This window comes from Stigmatopora argus, chromosome 4 (assembly GCF_051989625.1).
Source record: "Stigmatopora argus isolate UIUO_Sarg chromosome 4, RoL_Sarg_1.0, whole genome shotgun sequence".
Taxonomy (NCBI): Eukaryota; Metazoa; Chordata; class Actinopteri; order Syngnathiformes; family Syngnathidae; genus Stigmatopora; species Stigmatopora argus.
This window is the reverse complement of record NC_135390.1, coordinates 9,910,813-9,937,655: the sequence shown is the minus strand read 5'-3', so window position 1 is coordinate 9,937,655 and position 26,843 is coordinate 9,910,813. Positions and strand designations below refer to the sequence as shown.

At 38.9% G+C, this 26,843-nt stretch overlaps 1 protein-coding gene across 1 annotated transcript in view; it reads right to left on the bottom strand.

Moving 5' to 3' along the window:
- The window catches only part of galnt1 (UDP-N-acetyl-alpha-D-galactosamine:polypeptide N-acetylgalactosaminyltransferase 1), a 42,930-nt gene extending 22,311 nt beyond the window's left edge, over positions 1–20,619 (bottom strand). Inside the window, exons 1-2 of the mRNA XM_077598135.1 lie at positions 20,102–20,619; positions 2,117–2,219 (exon numbers count right to left, since the gene is read on the bottom strand). The gene's annotated coding sequence lies outside the window, so the exon portion shown is untranslated. The remainder of the gene's footprint in view (positions 1–2,116; positions 2,220–20,101) is intronic.
- Between the last annotated feature and the right edge of the window lie 6,224 nt (positions 20,620–26,843).

Here is a 26,843-nt window from a genome sequence, read left to right as displayed (position 1 = left end):
TGTATGTTTTTCATAATTAAAATTTCTGATTTACAATAATTACTTTCAGGTTGAATTAGAATCAAATGGCAGGAAACAGTGTAGCATTTTTCTGGAGAAAAACAAACAAACAAAAAGGTTTAGGGCATATTTTCAAAAAGATTTACATTACATTTGAAGACACTACGCAGGTTAAGACCATGTGGTGTTTGGCACTGTTGTGTCTCCATGTAAACCTTTGTGTTTAGTGTGACGCAGCTTGGGTCTATCATCACCATTACAACATGCCTTGAAAGCAGTGTTTGATGACTCAGACTTTGTCTCAGGAGAAAAGTTAAGATTTGTCTGGGGTAAGGTTTTGGTTACACAGTAGCAAGAAGAAGAAGAAGAAAAAAAGGACGCTATTCACAAAATCATTTTGGCCAGGGTTTCCCCTAAACTGTGTGCGGAAGTCAGGCAAAATACACAAGAACTACAAATAAATCTCAACAGTAACAACGGCCCAAAGCTGTCACCAACATCTTGAGTCGAAGTAGAGAATTTAAGGTCCTATCAGGAACAACCAAACTGTTTTTTAAGTCATTTTGTCATCTAAACCAGTGAGCCACTTGGTATTGGTCCACATTCTGTACATAATGGTTCTGAAAATCAAATAATTCCTTCAGTACTGAGTCCAAGTAGCAAGCAGAAAACAGGGGAGTGGCTTCCGCTTGTGAGTTTCAGCTTGGATTTTCATATTTTTATGAACTTTAAAAAAAAAAAAAAAAAATTAATAGCAGAAAAAAATTGCGAAGAAGTTAATTCGCAATAAGTGAAGTCGCAATAATCGAGGGACGACTGTATTGTAAAGCCTCAATTTGAGAAGAACCAAGGAGAGGCTACTATTAAAGAAGTGAATCAGAACAAAAAAGGCCTGAGGTTTGTATTCAATCACCAATGTGGAGTATCTTATCACTATCATCATGTTTGGGGCAGTTGTTACATAATCTGATTTATGGGTCAACATATTTATATAACCACTTTCCAATATGAATATTGCAAATCTACTACAGAGGCAGACCGTGTGGGAAGCACACTTAGAGTGGTTCATCCTTGACCCGACTGAAGGAGAAACTGATTTGCTCAAGAAGTTTGACGCCACACACAGCGTTAACCACTCGACCAGAGCCAATTTTTACAGGAATAATCTGGTCTAATAGGAATGTATTTATTTAAAAGATTTCTTGCACAGATCTTTGTAACTTCTTTTTTAAGTAAAAGTTTGAGGTGATCCAAATCCATGATTTTAATGGTCAAAGGTAATAATTAACAATACATAATAAATAATAATAAAAAACTGTAATTAAATACTCCAATCACTCACATATTCTCAGCCAGTACTCAATACATTTTACTTTCAAAGGGCTACACACATTCACCACCACACCAATCTTCCTAGAAAGCATAAAACCATTTAATGTAATTGCTCTTCTCCCCTTTGAAGAGAAAATTAGAATCATTAGATGAGAAAAAAAATAAACAGTATAACAAGGAAATAACACAAGTGCCACACCATGCACTTATTGGCTTAAAGCCACGCTTATAAATAGACATCCATTTCAAGTCACAACACAAGCAGTGTGAGATATTTGAAGCAGCGGGTTTGTGTCTGCATGTCAGCCGTTTTCTGGCAGCTACTTCCCTACTCTTAAAGACTGCCTGCATGAGTTAAATGGGCATCAAGGCTTGACTTGCTCAGCCCACTGACCACTTAAGTAGTCTCAGGTTTGATGGAAGCCTTTTTATCATAATTACTTTTATTATTCTTCGATCGTACGATACTTAATGTACTTCGAGGCACAAAATAATAAACAGTTTAGATCAAGTGAATCAACTGTGTACGAGAAAAAAAAATCAAAGACACAAGGTGTGAGGGACTTGTTGTCAATCAATAACTGCTCACTCAAGGGTACACCGCAACAACCTTAGCTGGGGCACATGAGCTTTGAAGGAACTACAAAGCAGAATCTCAACCTTCGGAAACTAAAAATATGCCTCCCTTTTTTTTTTTTTTACCAACAACTGGGTTTAATACCAATGAAACTGGGGTTAAACTAACAGCATAGTTAAGATTGCAAACTTTCAATTTAACACAAACCTTTTCAGGGGTCTCTGATCAGATGTACAGTGGGCTCCACCTGCAGGGAAGGCAGAGCATCAGAGATCCCACTTCCTTCTTGGCTTATCACTCCAACATTCTCCTGAAGGAAATGAAACAGAAAGACAAAATGACATAAATACAGTGTACTATGTATATATTGAAAAGAACAGTCAATGTACACTGCGAACTTAATTTGTGGAGCAGGTTTTGACCTTTATAAGAAAGAAAGAATGCTGACAGTTAAATTGATCTATTCTAATCAATGGCCATACTGAGAAACTTGCAATTCATAAAGTGAATATTTAAAACACAAATAAAATGAAATCTGAATAACTTCATGCATGACAATATCATATCACAAACGCCTTCAGTCAACTGTCGCTGAGTGCAGACTTTCACGAACGCCAACACTAATATGAGAAGTGCACAGAGATGGACGGATATTGTAAATGTTCTTAAAATTCATGTTAGCTATTTCTTTAAAATTACAGGCATACAATATTGTAAATTCTATATTCTAATGGTACAATACAAGAGTCGGTGGAGCTTGTAGAGTTGTCCCAGATAACTATTTCTTTTCTCCCTACTGTCTTTATTAAATGATTTTGGTAGAATTAGTTGCTTTAAAGCTTTTAAACTGTCAATATTGCACTTTCCTGACATTAGCAGAGGATTTTCCATAATACTCCCATTAAGTATTGCATTGTTTGTTTCCATCTGAAGATTCCATCTTGCGATGGGTCTATATTGGTCTACTGCTAAATAAACAGTTATGGATGAATATCAAATATTTGCACATGGCTATCAAGGCAGTTATAGCAACTTGAATTCTAAAGAACCAGTCTGAAGTACATAGTCACAGTCGAGTAGCTTAGAAAGGTCTCCCATTGGTGTAAATCCATTAGCACTCTGCAAGGCCTAGGGAAAGCATATATACATAGGAGAAAATGCCCTCAAGTCTTCAAACTGAAACAGATTTCCTGGATGTGCTTTCACAATACACAGAACAGTAATCTCAATCTGTCAGTGTCGCAATGCATGTTTGCAGTGAACCAACAATTTCCTTATCTAAGGAAATACATCATTCAGTGAAAGAAAGGTGGGCCTTGGCATAGCTCCATCTGTCAGTCAATTACAACTGGTGCTCGTTTATGCATTCAGTCATCTTTTGTCATTGTTAGAACCCTCTTAGTTCACAAATAACCACAGCCACTGAGCATCTTGAATCATGATGGAGGGCGATGATGCAGCAGTGGCGGAAGAGAGAGATTGACAGCTCAGTGCTGCTCATTTCATTGGATTAATCTGCTATTTTTGAAAAATCCACAGAGAATGAAGATGAGCAGGGATGAGACTAAGTGAGGGCATGGGCATTTGTGTGTGTGCGTTCAATCTAGTTCTTGGCCTACTTTAAAGCCAGTCATCATTCTGGCCTGCTGAGACTAAATTGCCAGCCTGTGTGCTGTATTACAAGAAGCATGCTATCATAAATCTGTTCCTGCCAACACACACACTCAGAGTTTATAGTAATATGCTGTGGTCCCGATGTGTTTGAATGCCACCAGAGGTGTCTGTCGGTCCCCTCTCAACTGAGTCATGATTATATATCTTACTGTTTATTCAGTTGCTATTATCTATGTTTATACTACCTTGACGAAGCTTAAGATGCATGACTGCTAAGCGTGTGCAAATTGGAAGCACACCAATCGAGCACCTCGATATATTCCCATCAAAAATGCACAATGGCAATACAACTCCATCACTGTGTAAAGATTACATAAAAGGTCAGATTGGTGTCAGTTATGCAGCATAAATATGCAGATTTATATATTCATTTATTTTCTGCTGGAGCCGATCCCAGCCAACTATGGCACCAGGCGGGGGACACCCTGAATTGGTGCGCAGCCAATCGCAGGGCACAAGGAGACGGACAACCACTCACACTTATACTTAGGGGGAATTTAGAGTGTTCAACCAGCCTACCAGGTACGTATTTAAGATAATAGAACTATATCATCTGCAAAAAGCAGAGATGCAATACTGAGGCCACCAAACTGGACGACTTCGCATGGATATTCTGTCCATAAAAGTTATGAACAGAACCGGGGACATAAGGCAGTCTATGTGGAGTTGAACCCTTACTAGAACTGGATGCAACTTACTCCCGGCTATGCGGACCAAAGTGGCACAGGTCACTATGTTCCCAGAGCACCCCTCACAGGACTCCCCAGGGGACACAGTCAAGAGTTTCCTCCAGGTCCACAAACCACATGTAGACTGGTTGGGCTAACTCCCATGAGATCCCAACAACCCTCGTGAGGGTATGGAGCTGATCCACTGTTCTGCGCCCAGGACGAAAACCACACTGCTTCTACTTAATCCAAGATTTGACTTCCTCTCCAGTACCCCTGGCACATACATGGCCTCATGGATTCCTCTAAATAGTAATCGTCATCATTCAGAGATGAACCACTTGGTTTAAACCAGGGATGCTCCAACTTGTTTGCTCCAAGATTTAATTTACAAGGAGTTAACCTTCTATGAGCTAACATAGTCATAGCCACATAGCCTTTTTTACAGGCCACCGACAAAGCTCAGCAATATTTTATGTTGATATACCTCACATTAGACAACATGTATGGGAGCAGCAGGGACGGGTGTGAAAATCGACTCTCGATTCATGCTAAAGCTTACTGCGCACATGCCAAATTCATAAGAGCCTAGCTAAGGAAACCGACAGAGGAGAGGGATCAAAATGTTACTATCGTGCGAGCTACCAATAGTACTTTGGCGATCTACCAGCATATCGCGATCAGGTGCATATTTTATCAGCAACATTTTATGTTGATATACCTTACATTAGACAACATGTATGGGAGCGGCAGCGACGGGTGTGAAAATCGACTCTCGATTCATGCTAAAGCTTACTGCGCACATGCCAAATTCATAAGAGCCTAGCTAAGGAAACCGACAGAGGAGAGGGATCAAAATGTTACTGCCGTGCGAGCTACCAATAGTACTTTGGCGATCTACCAGCATATCGCGATCAGGTGCATATTTTATATTAGTGTTATGCATTATCATTTAAAGTGCAGACAGTATAAATACAGTAATACAATGATTATGTGGTGACTAGTTAACAGCTTTTTCTCCATTCATGTGTCCAGGAATGTAATTCTTGTGTTAAGCGAGGGGCAACTGTATTTTTGGGACCTTTTAAAAACAACTATTTTTAACCCAAATGATGGTTGGAAAAAAAGCTCAAAGACGTGATGTGCACATTTCTTGGCTTATGTTCGGGTTTCTCTGTGTTACACATTTGTGGGTGTAACATATGCTGTAACAGAGGGAGACATTACGTGTCATCTGTGGTATTCACAACAACAAAGTGCCATGTGTCGCACTGCTTCTGCCTTCTCCCAGCTCTCTGCATTAGAGCTCACTTCACTGATGTGGGAACGGAAACCCTGTGAGGTTGGCGGGACCATATGAACTCACTAACACAGTACCTACTGGAAAACAAAGTAACGGAAAGGTAGAAAAAAGACGACAAAAAGCAGATCAGGGACAAGTGTAACTGGACCTCAACTGGTCCGACAATGTTCAGGGGAAGCACATGCGGCAAAAACAGGAATTCTTGGAATAGACCAGAGAAAATAGGTAAGAAGGAGACATCCACCCTTCTTTGTCACTGCACTTTGTCTCACATTTTCTGGATGGAAAGACCTTAAGCCTGTCTTGCTTCTATGATGGGGCCATGTGTCAGATAGGAGGCGAGCTGTCACTTGCTGGACATATTGCATGTAATCACAAAGGGAGGCAAATGTAGGTACAGGAACAAACACTGACCAAGAGACCGTAAATGACAGGCGTAGGGAAAGAGTTATCCAGCAAAAGACAGCTTCTTCCTGTTTATGAAGGGTAGAAAATACAGGACAAAGTGCAGCAAGCCACTAGACCACGTTTAACTATGGTCTCTGAGTGAACTGATTTGGCCCAATTCCAATATTTCCATGTCTCTCATTATAGTCCCTATCAAAGGAGGAAATACTGTATTTGTGTTAGCATGCCTCACTCTTCATTTGTCATCATTAGCTGTAGATATAGGTATAGGTATATGTAGGTTTATTATTCATTGATAAAACAAATAATCTTGATTGTGTAGTATTACGTATACAGACACTCCCCTACTTACGAACGCAATTGGTTCCGAGCGATTGTTCATAAGTTGAATTTGTTTGCAAGTTGATTCAGTGCTATATTTTGTATTATAATTTATGTTTAAGGCCGATATAAGTATATTGAAGGTTTATATAAGTGCATTTGTATGTTTAAGGCTTGTATAAGTAACACGCATTGGTTTGTACTGGAAAAAAAAACATTTAATAAAATGGAGAGAATATGTACAGTACTGTAGAGAGAGAGATAGATTTATGTATTAGAAACTGGCCAAAAGAAGCGACCTAATGACGATTGCACAGTTTTCTTCTTTTTTTCATCATAAATTATGCGGTAGCACTGTATGGCATCATTCAATTCATTTGCAAACTTTGTGCAACGTTCAATATTTGGGTCCTGCTGCTCGATCTTTCTGTTTATAAATGGTACTGAATGTGCAACGCTCACCACTCTCACGCGCATCAAGCTTCGTTATTATTGCCACTCGTTTCAAATGAAATGGCTTGCCTCTTCCTTGCAACTCCCTCAATAGAAGCCTTTAGCTTTTTACCAACCATATTCAATATTGGATGCATGAGATATTTAATGATACAAATGAAAAAGGTTCTTTGCACACTGGAGATACATTCACGCACTTCCGCATTGCAACGAAGAAGAAGGTAGATGCTGGGTGAGCTGAGCTCTCACAGCGCCAGGCGTCGGTATTAGCGGCGGAAAGAAGTACTACTCCGAAAAAGGCCCGAAATACAAAATTGGACTTGCGAACATTTTTGGACTTAAACGCAATTTGCAGACATGTTCGTATGTACCGTTGTTCGTAAGTTGAATGTTCGTAAGTAGGGGAGCGTCTGTATGTTGATCAGTTCTGTAGTACATCTGAGTTTTCTGTGTCAATATGAGATATGATAAAATATGTGTATTTTATCAGAATGTTTTGGATATTTTTATAATGGTTATGAAAGAATCTTAACTCAGAAACTTTCCACTCAGGTTTCTTGTGTTTGAGAATTGGTTGGAGTTTGCTGAAAGCTTACACATCGTTTGAAAGAGCTTAAATTCTTACAATTACTAATTATCATCTTAACTTATTATGAAACCTTTAGCCAGCTCCTTATATTTTACAAGCAGTGCTTTCAATCGTTATACAGAACTATGTGGAAAACTGTTTGATGTCGAGGTTCCTTGAGTTGGCACTCTGTTATGTTTGACGTGGCATAGTGCATGGTTGGACGAAATGCAGGGAAGCAGGTGGACATGGGGATGAGAGTGCACGTACGTAAGTTTAATGACAAACGTGATCTAAAAAATAAAACCTTAAGACTAAACTCGGTGAAAAGTGACAATATCTCTGGATCAAAACCAAATTTACGGGAAAAACACAAGGGGGAATGAGGACCACGAAGAACTGTGAGTACGGGCATGAACAGCACAGGACGATAAAAGCAGAACCATAGCTGACGATCCGACCAGGGACTGAAAAAGACACAGGGTTTAAATAGACCGAAATGGGTTGCAAGACAATTAGAAACACCAGGACCTCAAGAGGATAGCAAAGTAGAAAGACACAGCAGGTGAAACCAATTACTAATTACTTGGACAAGTCACATGAGGAAAATGGCTCCAAACACCAAAACCCCAACAGAACATTACCGAACACTGCCATAAATGGATGACATGTCAGTGCCACCTGACGGTAGTATAGTGGTTCACTCGCCCGACTTCTGTGCAGGGATGCAGGCTCAATTGTTGGTGGTGGCATGATTGTGAGTGCGAATGGTCGTCTGTCTCTCTTTGTGCCCTACACCTGATTGGCGACAAGTCTAGGGTATAGTCTGCTTTTCGCCCAAGTCATCTATGATAGGCTCCAGCAACCCGTTTGAGGATGGGCGGTACAAAGATGAATGAATGAATATCACTTACGTTAGTGTTATGTTCCTATACAACTATGTCTTCGTCCAACTTAAGTATAGGATGATGAGAGCTTCAAACATAGTGTTGAAATATAATAAAACGATAAATATTATTGTACTTTTACTTCCAATTTGGTTTTCTTTGTGAGTTGTTTGACCCCTGTTTCCCCATGTGCAATTTCTTCACCTGTCTGTATGTTAAAGACTTTTGACTTTAATATCTCATCTTTCACTATTTTTGCAGATTTTATAACCTGAACGCGATCATTGTGCCAAATCTTATTGACTGTCTCCCCATTTAGGAAGCTAGTGTGAAGCACAATAGGAGTCATAAATCTCATTTACAAGTGTCTTGTTTCAGTAGACTGGTTCAGAAGTAAAACCAATGTGTAATCGTGGATCATTCTGAGTCTTAAGTATTAACCGATAAGAGGTTTGTATCTCACTTTTGAATTTTTGGACGGAGCTTTCCACATCCTTATATAAGATTAAAATCACAGTTATTGCCCAATTTAAGATATCTATAAGCCATCTGACTTTCGCCATCTATATAATTGATGAACCAGCATCGTAGTGGCATTACAGTTCACTGATAACTTTTTCACACCACCATATCTGCTCATCTTTTCCTGTTGTGTTAATGGGATAAAGACTTAGCTCAAGGCTACTGGCAACATTTTCATCCAGACTTCATTCAAAGTGGTTTGAATAGAAGATATTTTTAGCTGCATGATCTGAATTGACATTAGAAGATGAGCATATCCTTTATAACAATGCTTTTCCACTTAGATTGTCACAAGAATTTTGTACAGACGCTCCCCTACTTACGAACGAGTTAGGTTCCGAGCGATTGTTCATAAGTTGAATTTGTTCGTATGTTGCTCAGTGCTATATTCTGTATTATAATTTATGTTTAAGGCCTATATAAGTATATTGAAGGTTTATATAAGTGCATTTGTATGTTTAAGGCTTGTATAAGTAACACACACTGGTTTGTACTGAAAAAAACATGTAATAAAATGGAGAGAATACATACAGTACTGTATACATACATTAGAGAGAGAGAGATTTACTAGAAACTGGCCGAAAGAAGCTATCTAATGACGATTGCAGTTTTCTTTTTTTTCATCATAAATGATGCAGCACTGTATGGCATCATTCAATTGATTTGCAAACTTTGTGCAACGTTCAATATTTGGGTCCTGCTGCTCGATCTTTATGTTTATAAATGGTACTGACGATCGAACGATTCAAGTTGTATTCGCGTGCAACGCTCACCACTTTATCACGCGCATCAAGCTTCGTTATTATTGCCACTCATTTCAAATGAAATGACTTGCCTCTTCCTTGCACCTCCCTCAATGGAAGCCTTTCGCTTTTCACCAACCATATTCAATAATGGATGGACGAGATATTTAATGATACAAATGAAAAAGGTTCTTTGCGCACTGGAGATACGTTCACGCACGCATTGCAACGAACTGGGCAGAGGAAGGTAGATGCTGGGTGAGCTGAGCTCTCATAGCGCCAGGCGTCGGTATTAGCGGCGGAAAGAAGCACTACATGGAAAAAGGCACGCAATACAAAATCGAACATACAAACATTTTTCGACATAAACGCAATTTGCAGACATGTTCGTATGTACCGTTGTTCGTAACTCGAATGTTCGTAAGTAGGGGAGCGTCTGTAGATGCATAGTAAGATTAAAAATTGGATTCACTGAATTCAAAATTCTTGTCTGAAACCAAAAAAATTATATTCGTGATAATGCTTTCAACATCACATTTCTCTTTTGGCCCTGTAATTTTGGTTTGAAAAAAGTCTTTGGGACCAAATTTTTGCTGCATCACTATTAAAGAAAGAGCCAAGTCTATACATCATCTTCAACAGCAATTAACGTAAACAAAACGGTTTAGTTCTTGTTATTTTCATCTTTATGTGACAGTTTGTGGCTACATCACAGTGGATATGCGAAATATTACTATAAGCACGTTAAATCATCCCTTATATTTAATTTCTTCCATAACTTGATGATTAACTTGTTTGGCATTCAGTTAAAATATGAAAACAAAGTCGTATCGTCAATGTTTTCAGACAGTTTGTGGATAAAAAAGGAGAAGGGATAATGATTTTGATACAGCGTAACAGATTTTGTTTCTTTTTTCTAATCAGCATCAGAGCACAAGATAACAATCAAGGTAGAAATATTCACTGAGATTAAATTACGGCACAGGAGACTTATGTTCTGGTCACTGCTTACAGGGGTACCAGGAAAGTCTGATAAGAAAAAAGCTATTTTCCTTTGCGCTGAATTGCATTTTGTTTCTCTTTGAGAAACTATCCAGTATGCCCTCTTTTGTAAGACTACGTTTAAATATTATTTATAAATGACTTATGCAGCCAACACAAAAGACATAATTTCAACAACCCTGTCAACTTAAAGTTTTAATTTTTGTTTTGTTTTCATGTATTTATTTAATTTTAAATAGAAATACCAAGGTCATTTCAACTGATCTGATGTATGAGACTATGTATTAAATAAAAGTGACACTCAATAGGCTATTAGCAGCTGAAAAATGCACAATCAATCATGGGCCAACAATCTAAATACACTCATGCGACTTTCCTTTCGTAATAGTACCATCCAGTTCAGTCATGCGGTTGATACCAACCCCACACACATACTCAGTAACTAAGTATAAAATGAGTATTAACCAAAATTCATAATGGCTGAGATCCAGAATATTCTATGAAGCATGAATTTCTACGAAGGTTCTCTCTTTTTTTAACAGCACAGTATTCTATCTGGAGGGGCTCCTAAAATACAATCTAAATACTATCTAAACTATACTATCTATATTACTATATATATAACTATATTACTATCTAAATATATCTAAATACTGTATCCTCAACAGCGGAATGACAAATTACAAGTCCGTAACTTACACTTATTAGGTCTTTTGCCGATTAAACGTAGCTTATGGAGAAGCACCATCAATTTCGTCACACGCAGTTTCTGCGTGTGATGACAAGTAGGCTTTTGTGTTGTGATAATGACGACAGGGCCTATGTCCGATTATTATTATTATTATTATTATTATTATTATTATTATTATTAATACAATGACATACAACAACAAGGAAACACTGACTGTTATAACACAACAGCGAAAACTTAGCACAATTTGATGACTCAGTGCATACACACACATGAGAACAGACAATGCTACTGCTGTTTATTAAGCTATGAGCTTGGAGTAACAGTTGATACTGCTCTCGATGTGACTGTGTAACACCATTCTACTCGAAGAGGCCATAGTTTCACACACGGAAGCTGTCTGCTTGTAGATAAGAGCCACAGATGAATACGTACCCATGCAGGCCTTGACAAGCAAAGCAAAATTTGGGACATGGGGAGACTGGCTTCAAGCACAGAGCTGTCACAGCAGGGGGAATTTCAACTACTCTCACATCCTCTCCTCTTATTGTTTTCCTTCATGTAAGAATCTTGCTGACATCTACTTTTTAAGTAAGGGTAAACTCATGCGATTAAAGATACAAAAAATGATACGAGCATCTAGAAAGTCTCTGTAGTGTCCTGCAAAGCGAGTATGAGCTTGAAGTCAACAAATACAACATACAAAAGCAGTGGCTTTGAAAGTTGTCACCACAACAGCAGCCAAATTTTCCATGCATTTCTAATAAAAACATTAATCTTGGGCTCATAATCAGAATATGTTCACTGTCTAGATTCAATAAATGGATAATACTGCATACTGCTTTAAGGACAGAGGGAAACTTACACAAGGATTTGGTCAGAAAATATGCATTCAATACAGTAGCAAAACATCACATGATTATTCATTCATCTTCTGTACCGTGCATCCTCGCAAAGGTTGCAGGGGTTGCTGGAGACTATACCAGCAGACGAAAGGCTTGCTACATCTGAGACTGGTCGCCAGTGAGCCGTAGATCACACAGAGTGACAGACAACGATTCACATGCCTAATCAAACCGCCACCAAGCGGGAATCAATCCCACGCTTGCCAGCAGAAGATTGAAAGGTGAAATTCCGCAAACTGCTAAAAAGGCTTCACCCAGCTACAATCAGGATTCTTTTCTCGGTTGAAAGTGAGAATCGAGAGCCAAATCTCAATAAATCTGGTCTGCGCGTTTTGAGATTTAACTTCCATTTAGATAAGTTGCTGAGCACTTCCGTGTTTGTTGAGTGCCACCACACTGCAATATGTACTTGCGCTGCTACTGACAAGTGAATTTCAACACAGCTCCAAGTGACACTCTTGCCTTCACCCCTTCATCTAGGCTCGGCTTCACAAGCTACAGCTCTGATCTGTGGTTGTGCCACTCTTACAAAGACAGCTATTTTCCAAAAAGATGAGCTCCTATATCAGAAATCTCTGTTTTTCACTTTCGAAACCATTTCAATAATCGTTCCATTGCTTTGTTTAATTAATGATTCAATTCAAATAAATGAATAAAACTTTGACTTGACTTCCTGACTGATTTGTTGTGCAGGACAGTCATTTCAGCAACCAGACTGGGCAACAGCACTCACTCTATTGCGACCTTCTCATAGGGAAAACACCCACCGAAAAATGTGAAATAAAACTCTACACCAAAAATCTACAACCGAAGAAGCACTTTTGATACATTTTGAAATTAACCAGAACGTCCAGTAGCTTCGGTTCCAATTTTAGAGATCATTACTTGCAGCTGTAATATTGCTAACATGTAATGGGCCTTTGCACAAAATCTTGTGTGCTGACACAATACTGCTCACACTTTTATGGTTTTGAAAAGAGCCTTTTTCTCAATGCCCTGATTTCTTAACAAACAATTACTAGAAATATGTAATAGGTTGAGAATGTGCGAATAAATATTCCATCTTAGTTATACAATATGTACATATTGTATTGAATATAATAGAATTGTTTCCTAAAAATCGGTGTTTATAAGGGAACAGGCAATTGACAGAAAATAATTGTTTGGAACTAGACAAATTTAATCATGACTTCAGTGTCAATGTATGGTGTTAAAATGAACACAAGCATTCAAAGCAAAGGGCACATCTATGTGAAAATGGACATCACCCATGAGTTTCTCCTTAAGTCAAAAGAAAATTTAAATGTTCTGCCTATGACAAAGGTGGGCAAAGAGGGGGATGGGAATGGAGCAAGGCAGTCGCTATGGAAACTACGCCATCTTCTTGTCAGCTCCAATCTTGGCTAGAAACAGATGCTGTGAGCAACTAACAGATGCATTTGAATGGCATAAGCTGTCACGAAGAAGGGAACTGGATGGAACTGGAAAGAGTTAGTGGGCGTGACCTTGGAGCCAGCTGATATCTATGCTGGTTCATACTCTTTAAATGGGCCTTGTGGTGCCTGGTCTGTGTCATGAGTATTGCTCTGTATTCCGCTCTACTCTTGAATCATGAGGAGGAAAACAAACTTTTCATTCTTAAGCCATTTGGCCTAACAACTAACATCAGAAAGGAAGTGGTTAAAAAAAACAGAAGTGCACTTTGGGCCATCCACCTGGCCAAGCAGCAGATGGTAGATATTATACTAGACCAAGGGTCGGCAACCTTTGCCATTGAAAGAGCCATTTGAATATTTTTTTCAACAGACAAACAATTAACATCATATGGTCAAATAAAAATATATATTTTTATTTAAAATGGAATAACATAACACAAAACATATAACTTTGTAAGTGTTATTCCGATGAAGCTGAATTTTATGATTTGAGCTAGTGTAAAAAAAGGTTTTTTAATATACTCCTGCCGTTGTCATTTGAAAAATAGTCACTGAAATCTTCTTACTCTATTCACTCCAGGCTTCAGTTGAATAATCGACTCTAAAAATATTCTATGGTGACAGCCCTAATTTCCTTGTCCTTTAAGTAACCCCAAACTTGGGAAGCAAAAAAAAAGAAAGCTAAATAAGACTGAGTCTGCACCCTGCTGACTCCAACCGACCAAAAAGTAAAAATATGCTTAATTTTGTGCAGAAACATAAACACATTCCCTTACCTAACCCAAAACCTAACAGCAGGTCTTATAGGTACAATTACTGTAGGCAACCAGGGACACAGTAAATGAGGAAAAACTAAGACTCAAGACACGTCCCCATACACACACATAATTATATATAAATATGCAAAACACAATATACACAGTGGCGAGCAACCCATGTGTACAAATGACTAGGATGTAAATGTTTACATTGGCCTTTAGCGGGCTCAAGCCAAAGAGGGAGCTGGAAATTTTCCCTAGAGGCACTGGCTGACCCACTTCAACGCAACTCTATCCCTGACGTGATTCAGAGAAAACCACACACCCACAAACATGACTACATATGCACATATGGGAAAAACAAACAAACAAACAAACAAATGCATAAAACTAGAGAAACAAACATACACAACATACACAAACTGAACTGGAAAGCCAAACCCTAAATACCATTGATAGCTATCTCTGTTCCCTTATTATCTTTCAGTTTTCTTTTCCCTTCATCAGAAGATCAGTTCCAACGGTCCTATTATCTGATCTCACTTAAGAGCCAGCAACGTCCACTCTCACGAAATGACTGCAGACAGCCAATCGAAGGCCAGCGAAGAAATAGGAAAGTAACTCTATTATCAAAATAAAATACATAAGAGGATACAAGAAGTGCATATTTACGTTAAGGGGAAGTTTTTTTCCCTAGATTTTGTTATCCGTAACTTAACTTTCTTTCATATTCTGAGACAAAATCTTCCGATTAAGGTGTTTTGTAACTTGAATATTTCATATGCAGAGACATCCTCAAGTAGAGGTACCACTATACATATTTATTATTAATTGAACTATGCAGGGCGGCCCGGTGGAGCGAGTGGTTAACGCGTCGGCCTTACAGCTCTGGGGTCCTGGGTTCAACTCCAGGTCGGTCCACCTGTGTGGAGTTTGCATGTTCTCCCCGGGTCCACGTGGGTTTCCTGCGGGTACTCCGGTTTCCTCCCACATTACAAAACATGCATGGTAGGCTGATTGGACACTCTAAATTGCCCCTAGGTATGGGTGCTAGTGTGCATCTTCTTGTGCCCTGCGATTGGCTGGCCAACAATTCGAGGTCTCCCCCGCCTCTGGCCCGGAGACAGCTGGGATTGGCTCCAGCACCCCCCACGGCCCTAATGAGGATAAAGCGGTTCAGAAAATGAGATGAGATGAACTATGTAGCTATTTTGTGTGTAATCTTCAGAACTACAAATAATAACAAAAATCAAGTATATTTATTTTTTTAAGAATCGACAACAAATGATTTCAAAACACAGTACTCACTGATAGCCCAACACGCCAGGTAACTAATACGGTCCATTTCTGTTTGAATGTTTTTGATTACTTGAATAATTAGTTAATGCAGCTCCAATGTTCATTGTTAGTTGCCATCTTGTGACTGATAACTGCGAAAAAGATACAAAGCCTTAGTATTTTTATACAAAGTTCTGGGCTTGATCCAAAACTTATATGACAGCAATGTAATTGCATCATCTGCTTCGGCTTGCTCTTGGCACACTTTAATGTCATCTAAACAAACAAATAAAAGTGATTACTGTGGCTCTTTATATGACAGTCAAGGTTATAACTAACATTTACCCCCCTCCCCCCTTCTGGACTGGCACACTTTGAATTCACAATTCAACTAGAGAAGCATCCTCATGAGTAATTGTAATTCTGCTTTCTCCACCACCCATGAGTGGTGCGCAGCCCCTCCCCATCCCACCTATCACCAGCAGCCACACGCAATAATTAATGATGTGTCAAACAAGGAGATAAACACAGTAGGCCAGTCAATATTAATTGAATCAAACGACCCAATAGAAAAATTTGGCAGGAACCGTATTTTCATCACTTGATGATTTGTTGAGGCGTTCCAAGACCGATTAATAGGTGTGCTGCTCACTAAAATGTTTAAGAATGAGTCTAGTTCAATTCCTCTGGGTAAGAAATAATGACCAATCTGTTCAGCTCACTGACAGCCTGAAAAATAAAAACATTTCCCAACTTTTGAAATGCTTTGACGTTGATGCCACCAATAATCATTCTGATAGTCGACTAATTCTTGATTAAAATTTGCCTAACTCGCATATAAATCAATCAATGCTTCCAAGTGTCCCAAAAAAAATGCAGTTTTAGGGCATAAAACATCTGTCAGGAAAAGCACAGCGTCTTTTACACGTGATGGCACGTGCTTCTAGATATGAAGCTCTGTTCTGTCTGTATGTCATTAAATATTTGAATACACTTTCAAATACAACTTTGTTTTTTACTGGACAATCCTTGGTTAAATATCAAGGTTTGCACACAATCCAGGAAGCATGATCGTATCACTCACTAAGCAATTACAAGATATAGATAAACACAAATACAAAACGGCACGGTGGAAGAGTGGTTATTACGGCCACCTCACAGTTCTGAGATTGAGGGTTAAATCAATGGGTTCCAACCTTTCTGAGTGCAATTTACATGTTCTCCCAGTGCCACCTCCCAAAAACATGCACAGTAGAATACGTACAAACACAATTATTTCCTCACATAGGGCGCACTGAAAAGTTTTCCCCAAAGTGGACGGGGTGCCCAAGCAGTCGGTGTGCCTTTTGTATGCAATAAATTCACGATTCTTTAGAGGTAGCTGTGTGACGCTGACAGCTTGACTCTTTGGGTACATTGCGGTTCTGGGTTCAAATCCAGATCGGTCCACCTGTGTGGAGTTTCCATGCTCTCCCCGGGCCTGCATGGGTTTTCTGCGGGTACTCCGGTTTCCTCCCACATGCCAAAAACATGCATGGTAGGCTGATTGGACACTTTAAATTGCCGCTAGAAATGGTTGTTCATCTCATGCTCTGGGATAGGCTGGTAACCATGAGTATACCATGCCTCTTGCCTGTTGTTAGCTGGGATAGGCTCCAGCACCCCCGCTATCCTTATGAAGATAAGCGGCGCGTAAAATGAAAGAATGAAAAAAAATACACTAAGTTATGTGGTTAGTCGGTCAATTTTATCTACAATTGTAACAAAATGTTACATGCTCTAATACACGCATTTTCTTGGATTATGTTTAAAAGTTATTAGGAGGAGTTGACATGATAATTAACGTCCTTATAATGGCTTAGGCACATTTATACTTGTTGTGGAGTTCCACTGATCCAGTGGGAGAAGATGGTATTTTCAAATATTATACTTTGGTATAGTCAATAGGGTTGAATCAATGGATTCCAACCTTCCTGTGTGGACTTTGGGTGTTCTTCCCCATGCCTGAGTTGGTTTTCTCCAGTACTCCGATTTCCTCCCAGATCCCCAAAATATGTATGCAAGGCCTACTGCCAACATTTGGCTCGAACGCTTGTGAGGATAAACAAAAAAAAACAAGAAATTTCCCAAATACGGGATGAAATAAAGTTCTAACCTAATAAAGAAAACGATGGAATGAAAGAATAATTAGCCTGTTTTCTTTAAGGATTACAAACATCAGAGAATATTTACTATTAAAAGTCTGAAAGAAGGATTTGCTCAAACTTTAGGTAAAAAAAACTGCCTTGAAAAAAATTAATTGATAGTCAAAATAGTTCTGGATTAATTTGATATTTGATTAGTTGTTAATAAGCTATTAGTAAGTCATAGATAAGCAGTCCATATTTTGATAAATTTGAAATACCATACAATCAGACAAGATACAGGATGCTCAGCTTTAGTTCAAGCCACTTATTATTTATTTTAAAATTATTTTCCTGGCTGAAGATTATAAACAGTGGCAACAAAATAAATGCATGTGGTGCTGCTTTAGTCTCAAAGTTGGGAACAATTGCATTCTTGTGCTGGTAGCTCCAGGTGGCTGTGGAAACCCAATCCTAAAGCAAGCCTAGCTGGCACACAGAGTACAGGGAATGCTGCTGCCTCCCTCCGGGAACATGTGCCAGAATGGAGCTATTGTTTGTTCCTGACAGGCTCCAGAGCAACAATAAATGCACCAAATTTGCAATGTGTGACAAACAAAAGTTTACTCAAATTTACATGTTAAATTTGCTTACGTTTTGCTCACTGACTGAACTGATCAGAGAAAAATACTTTATTTCAATTACACAAGACTGGTGAAACATCTCAGATGGATTTTGTATCTTTCAAAATGTGTATCTTGCGGGCTATTAACATTTCATAAAGGCCATTATTATTAACTGACTTTAATATACAGAGGCACGTCTATTTATTTCCCACTAAAGGGTGGGCAATTTGGAAAATGAAAAATGCAACGCCTCATAAATGAAAAAAAAAAAAAGAAGTCAAGGCAGTCGAAGGTCAAAGTAAAACCTGCTAAGATTATTTTTTATCTTTTACTCTAAAGCGGCTAAATCATTCTTGACAGTTGAGACTTCAGATTCATAAAATGAAAACGCATGGCCTATGATTCAGGCACAGATTTACTTTCTTAATTGCCATGGCAGTTTCGTGGCAGAAGCAACGTTTGTTTTTTCAGACAGATGTTAATTCCTTGACACTAGTATACTGACATTTGTATACAGTTATTAGTTAACAATTGTGAACCAATTGTGTTCAACCTCATTTTGGCACTCCCCTGGTAATCCAACAATCGAGGCATTGCCAAATACCTTTTCAGAAATAGACGGAGCAAACTAAATTATGTATATCATATCTTTTTACTCACAAATGGAAACATTATGCAATGTTTTATTTCACTGAACACAAAGTTCATATGCACACGCGCATAAAACCATGACTGATATTGTTGTTTGAAAGGTGGCTACATAGTTTTGTTGAACATTCTCCCATCTAATAGCACATTAGAGATACATATCTTATAACCTACCTAACCTAATATTCAATATAAATATGTATTAGTATTTAATTAAAAAACATTTTGAGAACTCCAAGTGGATGAATACCAACAAATCCTTAATCATTTTTAAAGGCCGATTGATGTGCCAAAGCAAACCGGTTGAGGTTCACTGATTTAGTTAACTGAAAAGCGTACACAAGCCGGCAAATGTGCGGAGACCAGAACACACTATCAAATGCACACAGAACAGGAAGCACATCATGTTGAGTCAACGGCCTTGAAATGAGGAACAAGAATCATTTCCTCCCCATTTTGGATAACTATGCCTTCACAAAAGTTTGTGGTGCAGTTAACATTACACACAAATTCAATCAGAAAGAATATCCCAACTAAATTCAAACCTCATAAACTCAGATGTGTCAAAGATCATAGCTGGGATAATAGATCACAGAGAGGATGTGCCCCAACAAGAAAAAAAGTTTGTATGTAAACAGCTACACATACAAATAATACATATGCCCCTGGCTGGATGACTGTCATTTTCATTTGCAATGGTGAAGAATCAATTTTCCTCCAAAGATTACAGCAGATCACATAACGCTATATTTAAGATCACAAATGTTTTTTTCCAACTTTTTTTTATACATAAAATGCAATTGAGTGAGGAGGGTCATAGAAATAACCTGAAACATAGTGATGGAGATTCTAATTATAATACTACAAACAATACAAAATCCATACGGGCACTATTTTGACTCAAGACATAACAGTCCATGTCAATTAAAATGTTCAATGGCAGAATGTTAAACATGACATAGCGCAATCGAATGCAACAGGCAAAGTGGCAATTCCTGTTTTAAGGATGAGTCGCATCCTTTGCTTCATAAACGAGGCTGTTTCTGTCAACAAGAAACCCGCTGCCATAGCGTCTGTCTTCGGCTACGAACATGTCACAACCATCGCTTGCTTAAAACAGCAGCGATCTCGTGGATGGAAAAAAACGAAAGAAAATCAAAGCAAAACATATCACTTACCTTGATATAAATGAGTGACGGTGGAGCCCAAATCCGCCACAAGTTAGCCCGGGTGAACCACAAAACTACCCCGTCTGGGGTACCAAGTGTCGCGGCTAAAGTTAGCTAGCTCGGTTAGCTTCTCGGGCTAACGACGGGGGTGCGCGTTCCTCCTCTGCCGTCGAGCGCCAGCCGGTTACCGCATGTGAGGGGGAGAAAAAGCGTAACCCTAAAGTTGCGGGCCGCGAGAGGTATTTACTAAAGTCTAAGTCCGAGTTGGGACATCCATGAGGAGAAAATAGGCGGATTCGGTGGATCGCACAGTAGGACAGCGGGGTGCGCTCCTGACTGTGGTCCGTCCCTTAGGCGGCCCGGGGTGAGGCGGACGTGCTGCCGCTAGTTGAAGGGGGAGAGAGAGAGGGAGAGAGAGAGAGAGAGATAGGGGGAGAGAGAGAGGAAAGGAAGACGAGGATTTACTAGGTGCTGTGCTGCTGCTGATGTGCAGGCTCGGAGAGCCAAGTATCATTGCACATCCCTCCCTTCACTGTCTCAACCCGGAAGAACTGATTGCACAATTCAGCCCTCAAATAACAAAACTCCTCAGATGTAGCTAGATTCATATTTAAAAAAAAAATCACGGTAAAACCATTAGAAAATTCAAATTGTACAAATGTTGACAAAGAAGGGTGCACCCTCTAAAACTCATTGGAATGTTTTCAAACTCAATCTCAATGAGTGTAAGAACACAAAACAGAAAGGCTTATCTTGCAATGAAAATCATCCCAGCCTGGCTACATTTTGCAAAAGAAAAAAGAAAAACATTTGAAATCTCCCATACTCACAAGGGAAATGTTCTGTAATATGGTCCATTAAAACCAAAGTATACCTTTTTTGCCATTATTTCCTCAATGTATGCGAATAACACTGATCAGAAATAAACAACGTAGATTAAAGAGTCTTGCTCTCTGCATTTGCCCACTGGAACTGCAGCCTTTAAAATAATATTCTATACATTATTTTAATGTTATAACATACAACAACAAAAAAACGACCATTTGAACAGTTATGTGAAGAATTATTTGCACACATTTTCCATTAACCCCAAAAGAGCACTGCAAAGTTCTCAACTTATCCAACAATATTGAATTGAATGCCTTTATTGTCATTATACGTATATATTAAGTATGAGATTTAAAGCTTCACCATGAAGTGCACAAATATTCATTCAATCAATCATCCGTTCATTCATTCATTCATTTTCTGAACCACTTTATCCTCACTAGGATCGCAGGGGCCTATCCCAGCTGACTTCGGGCCGCCCTGAATGGGTGGCTAGCCAATCGCAGGGCACGACGAGACGGCAAATATTCACGCTCACACTCATACCTAGGGGCAATTTAGAGTGTCCAATCAGGCTACCATGCATGTTTTTGGAATGTGGGAGGAAACTGGAGTACCCGGAGAAAACCCACGCAGTCCCGGGGAGAGCATGCAAACTCCACACAGGTGGACCGACCTGGATTTGAACCCAGAGCTGTGAGGCCGATCTGCTAACCATGATTGAATCCACCGGATCGCTCACAAATAAAAAATCTATAAACAAATATGTAGTCAACATAAATAAGTATAGTTAACAAAGATAAGCAGTCAACATGTATAAGTGGTCACATAAAAAAGCCAATAGAGTTTTAGTGCAAGTACAAGATAAGACATTAGTCTTGATTGGGTCCTAATAGGTGCATAACTTGAGTTGAGTATAGTGACAGTTCTTGGGAAGAAACTGTCCTTGAGTCTGTTTGTTTTGGCTGTTATGGTCCTGTAGCGCCTGCCAGAGGGCAGCAGGTTAAAGAGGTGGAAGCCGGGATGCCCACTATAAAATAAATTATATCTGTTGCTGAATTATGAACATGATTTTCAATCATTTTACCTGCCTTTTATTGGACTTGATGTAATTAAGGCAACACATCAAAACTTTTTGATTTGTCTGATGAATTAAGTATGTAGTACACTACTTAAAAACCACCAGGAAGTGATTAAGATGTAGTGGTTTAGCAAAACACTGATCTGGATAAATTTATCCAATGTTTATTATACATATGGACAGTGCGGGTTTAAACATTTTCCCCTTAATTTTATTAAGCTGTTATATCACCTTGGGGTCTTCTTTCCCCCACCAAAGGGGCGGACCTCACACTTTAAAATATGTAGATCAGAAATCTCGTATCGACAGAAGCAGGGGAACTCTAACAATTTGCTAACTTTATTGAAAACACTTGAGCTTCGTTAAAGTCTTACCAGGCAGCTATTAAGGCCTGAAATATGTTACTAAGGAGGAAAACATAGTAAAAGAGATGTGAGAGGGAAACTGGCTTGGCTTCACACCAACAATATTGTGTTTATGGCAAGCAGTTCCTCCATCCGGGGAGTGTTTAAATGTCTTGACTCCAGGCACTGGCTTTATGTCAACTCACTTTATTACTAGCACAAGAAGAGTACTTGGGGGTGCTTAGACTCTTTCTTAAAGTTACTCTAGCTGCCTAGTCATAGTCCCCAGTGAAGACCCCTATTAAGAAGTGTCATTCTTATCCTTGATTACTCAGGGAAGCCACAATGCAATTTGAATGGTGGCAAAAAAGTCATTCATTTATTTATTTATTTTTATATATTTTTGACTCACATATACAAAGGAAGAAACTGAGTTCATTTTTATAAATACGGATTACTATTTGGAGAAGGCAATCACTAGTTGCACATGTTGCAACACTGCAACACATCTACATTTCTGTCTCTTCAATACAATAGGGTATTTGTAGGACATGGAAAACATATTAAAAGCTTTCTAGCCCCGAGAACGAATAAAAGTCTGGGATGCATTGAAGCATCCATTCATCTATCCATCCCTTTCAGCTTTTTCCCTCAGGGATCGCCACATCGGAATAGTCAATTCACATGTTTGACTTGGCAAACACATTTCATGCTGGAAGCCTTTCCTGACACAATCCATATACTGAAATCAATCAGGCCACCAGAAATGGCACTTAGACCACTTTGCTAACACCTAGGTGGACCGATCGACACACAAGTCAAAGAAAACACAATCACATTGCCATACCAGCGAATGAAGGATTGTTGTTGCTCCCGACGATTTGACTTGTATTTTAAAAAAATAATTAAAATTATTTTGAGAAATTCTGACCCAAATAAAAACACTGCCAACACAATATTAGAGCACGCAGTGGAAGGCCATAACCATTCTTCCACCATGGTTGTTTACATAGAAATGGTCAAAGTACAAGGGACGAAATAAAACAATCAAATAAAGAATTGCATTTTAAAAAGAACAAATACTTGAAGGACTTTGATAGAAACTGTGACAGGTCACTTAGACCGGAGTCAAGGACAATCCAGGTAGTGACTGCTGATATTAACTGGATTTATCTGCACCTTTTGATTGGCCACAACAAGACCAAAGAAGCAGAGTGAAGGAACATGAATTTCGTACTTTACAGGTTGGATAAAGGACAAGTTCTCAAGGCGGCATGGTATGATCGCCTGACCATGATACACATGATTCCTTCGGCACGTGGACAAGACGAATATGTCATCAAGTTAAGACAAAGGCATAGTGTTTCCACATGTCACATAGCACAGCATTGTGACCAATGCTGGGAATAAACAAGGGAAATTGGTAAACCCAAAAGGCACAAACTGTTTTAATGTAAATTGTCCAGCTTTTCCAGAGCTATACCAGATAAGAGCCAAATAAAAAAACATTGCCATTGTTTAGCAAAATGATTACTTCCTAAAACTAAGATTAGAGGATGAGGGTAGACCTTCTCCCGATTTAATTGATACCCCAGTACTTGTCGTCAATGCAGGGCCTTATCGACAAACAAGAGACACGGATATGTACTAGTTTGCCTTCGTAGCTTCTCTTTCTGTCAAGGACAAGAAATAAAGGCGTCTCTTTGGAACGGGATGTACATTTTCGTTTTAGTAACTAAAAAGAAATAAGTTCTTCACCGTTTCGCTCCTTTAATTGTGTCATCACGACACACAAGCAGTTATTAAGATTGTAATGATGTATGCACGTACTGTATGTATGGAGATAATGAATATCATCGGTTTTATTTACCAGCAAAATGCTGAATTGGCGTGAGTCACTTTCAAGTTTGGTTTAAGTCACAATGGGTTTCAGCCTGCACAGTCGGCACGCTGTTCAAGACAAGACATGGAGATTTTTTTCCAGTGCCACTGATAGCGATAGATGTCCAATCCAACAAGTTACTAATAATTTTCCACTTAGTCATTATTAACAGCTAATGTATCATTTAAGGCGCTGATTTTGTTCATGATTTCTCAAATCACGGAAATTATACATGTCAACACGCCACACAGTATTTCTATAAATCTCTTCAGTGTTTACATTTTCAAATGATCATCTCAACAACATTACTAGAAAATCCCATTATCGGTAAACAAGTTTTTGAACAGGACCATGGGGTTCCTCGTATTACGTTTATGACAACGGTACATGATTGCTAGACATATTATTTAAAAAAAAGAATATTGAAGCAAAATTATTTTAGAAAATTTCTGTTTGCTGTACTTTTCCATGCTTTCGATTGTTTTATTATGTAGGCTACAGAATAAATGCACAAGCGAGAGCTGTCCCATAACTGTATAAACATTGACACATTACCAGCACTAGTGTACACACAGATCGATTATTAGCTCTAGGCCCTGGTTTAGATGGTTGCCTTATGAGTCACTGGTGCATGAAAAAGCCTCTAAACCTTTTACATAATGTGCTTTTAAATATCAAATGCTGTATAAAAGGATGCTCTTGAACTCAAGGTGAATGTTGTTTCTCTGTTGCTTCAATGACTTTTTCTATAAGGACAAGCCTGTCCTTCTGTAATCTGAAAGGAAACTATGACAGCGTGACCGGACGTTTGGTCGCCGGATGTTTGGTCGCCGGACGTTTGGTCGCCGGATGTTTGGTCGCCGGACGTTTGGTCGCCGGACGTTTGGTCGCCCGGACGTTTGGTCGCCCGGACGTTTGGTCGCCGGACGTTTGGTCGCCCGGGTGAATATAATTTTGAGAGCTGGTTTCAACAGTAGATATTTAGATATTAAACTCTCTCTCTCATGAATATAATTTTGAGAGCTGGTTTCAACAGTAAACTCTCTGTCATGTTGTCAAACGTCCGGCGACCAAACGTCCGGGCGACCAAACGTCCGGCGACCAAACGTCCGAGTACCCTATGACAGACAGCAAGTTGCAGATGGCCAAGTTGAAATATTTAAACTAATTTTAATTCAATGCTGTTTGCCTACTGGGAATATTGTGTATACAGTAACATATCAAAGTTAAAACACAAACCAAATTGAATAAGTATTTGTTGGTCAATTGTGGGTGGTCAGGTGGACTGAGTGGTTAGCATTTCGGCCTCGCAATTCTGGGCTTTGGGGTTCAATCCTAGGTCGGTTCTCACTGTCAGGGGTGGTTTGCATGCTCTCCCCGGGGTTGGGTGGGTTTTCTCTGGGAACTCTGGTTTCCTCCCACATTCCAAAAACATTTTCTATGATAGGCTGGTTGAACACTTTAAATTGCCCCAAGGGATGAGTGTGAGCGTGAATGGCTGTCTGTCTCCTCGTGCCCCGCAATTGGCCGCCCTGGTCCAGCACCCCCCACAACCCTCGTGAGGATAAGCGGTTCAGAAATGAACTCCAGTTTCCTCCCACATTCCAGAAACATCCTTGCCCCTAGATACGAGTGTCAGCATGTATGGATGTCCGTCTCCTGTCTGATGTTAGCTGAGATAAGCTCCAGCACCCCTCGCAACCCTTGTTAGGACAAGCTTTATGGAAAATGAATGAATGGTCAGTTGTGACCAAATGCAGTATATATATGATTGATTATTTAAATAAGATGCCCACTCTTTAAAAAATACTTAGAGATTTTTAAAACAGCCTGTGAATCGGCATTCATTGTGCTATTTTTGATTTTGAAAGGGTAAGTTCCTCCTGCCTATTATTTTATTTTGTCAGTTAAATACACACTAAGTCATCAAGCTCTCTGCAATTAGAAGAGACATGTTGAATTCAGATTGGTCCTTTTAAACTCAATATTAATTAACCTGTCTTGTGCAGTGTTTTACAGGTAAAAATAAGAATTCCATCAACTTGCCGTAGCCTACCATAATCACTTGACATGTTTCCCCTTCCATAAGTGTAAAGGTAAAATACATGTGTTATACATATCTTATAGCCTAATATGCAAGATTACAAAACCACTCAAAAGACCCATAAATATTATTATTTGTATTAAAGATACAGTCAAAGCGCAAAAAGTTCTAAGTATGCCCTCAAAATTCGCAATTTAAAAAAAATATTGCTTTATCCTTAATCAAATTATCAGAAAATACTCTTTTTGTGAAGGTTTGTGCATCAATATTTAGACCCAGATTAGAAATTGTATTTTGTACTAAATAAATAATGACTGAACTGACTCCAATCTTACTTAAAAAACGTGTACTAAATTCCTCTAGGTGGCAGCAATAGATACCTTTTTATTAAGATTCTGTCCATCCATATTATAAACTACAGGACGACCGTATACCTACACACGGACAACAAACATGTGTTATCTCTATTAAAATTACAATAATTATCATATTTTAAAAATAATTTTATAATATAACTTCCGTACCAAATGTATGGTAAGTTAATGCATAGGTTTTAATGTGAAAGGCACACT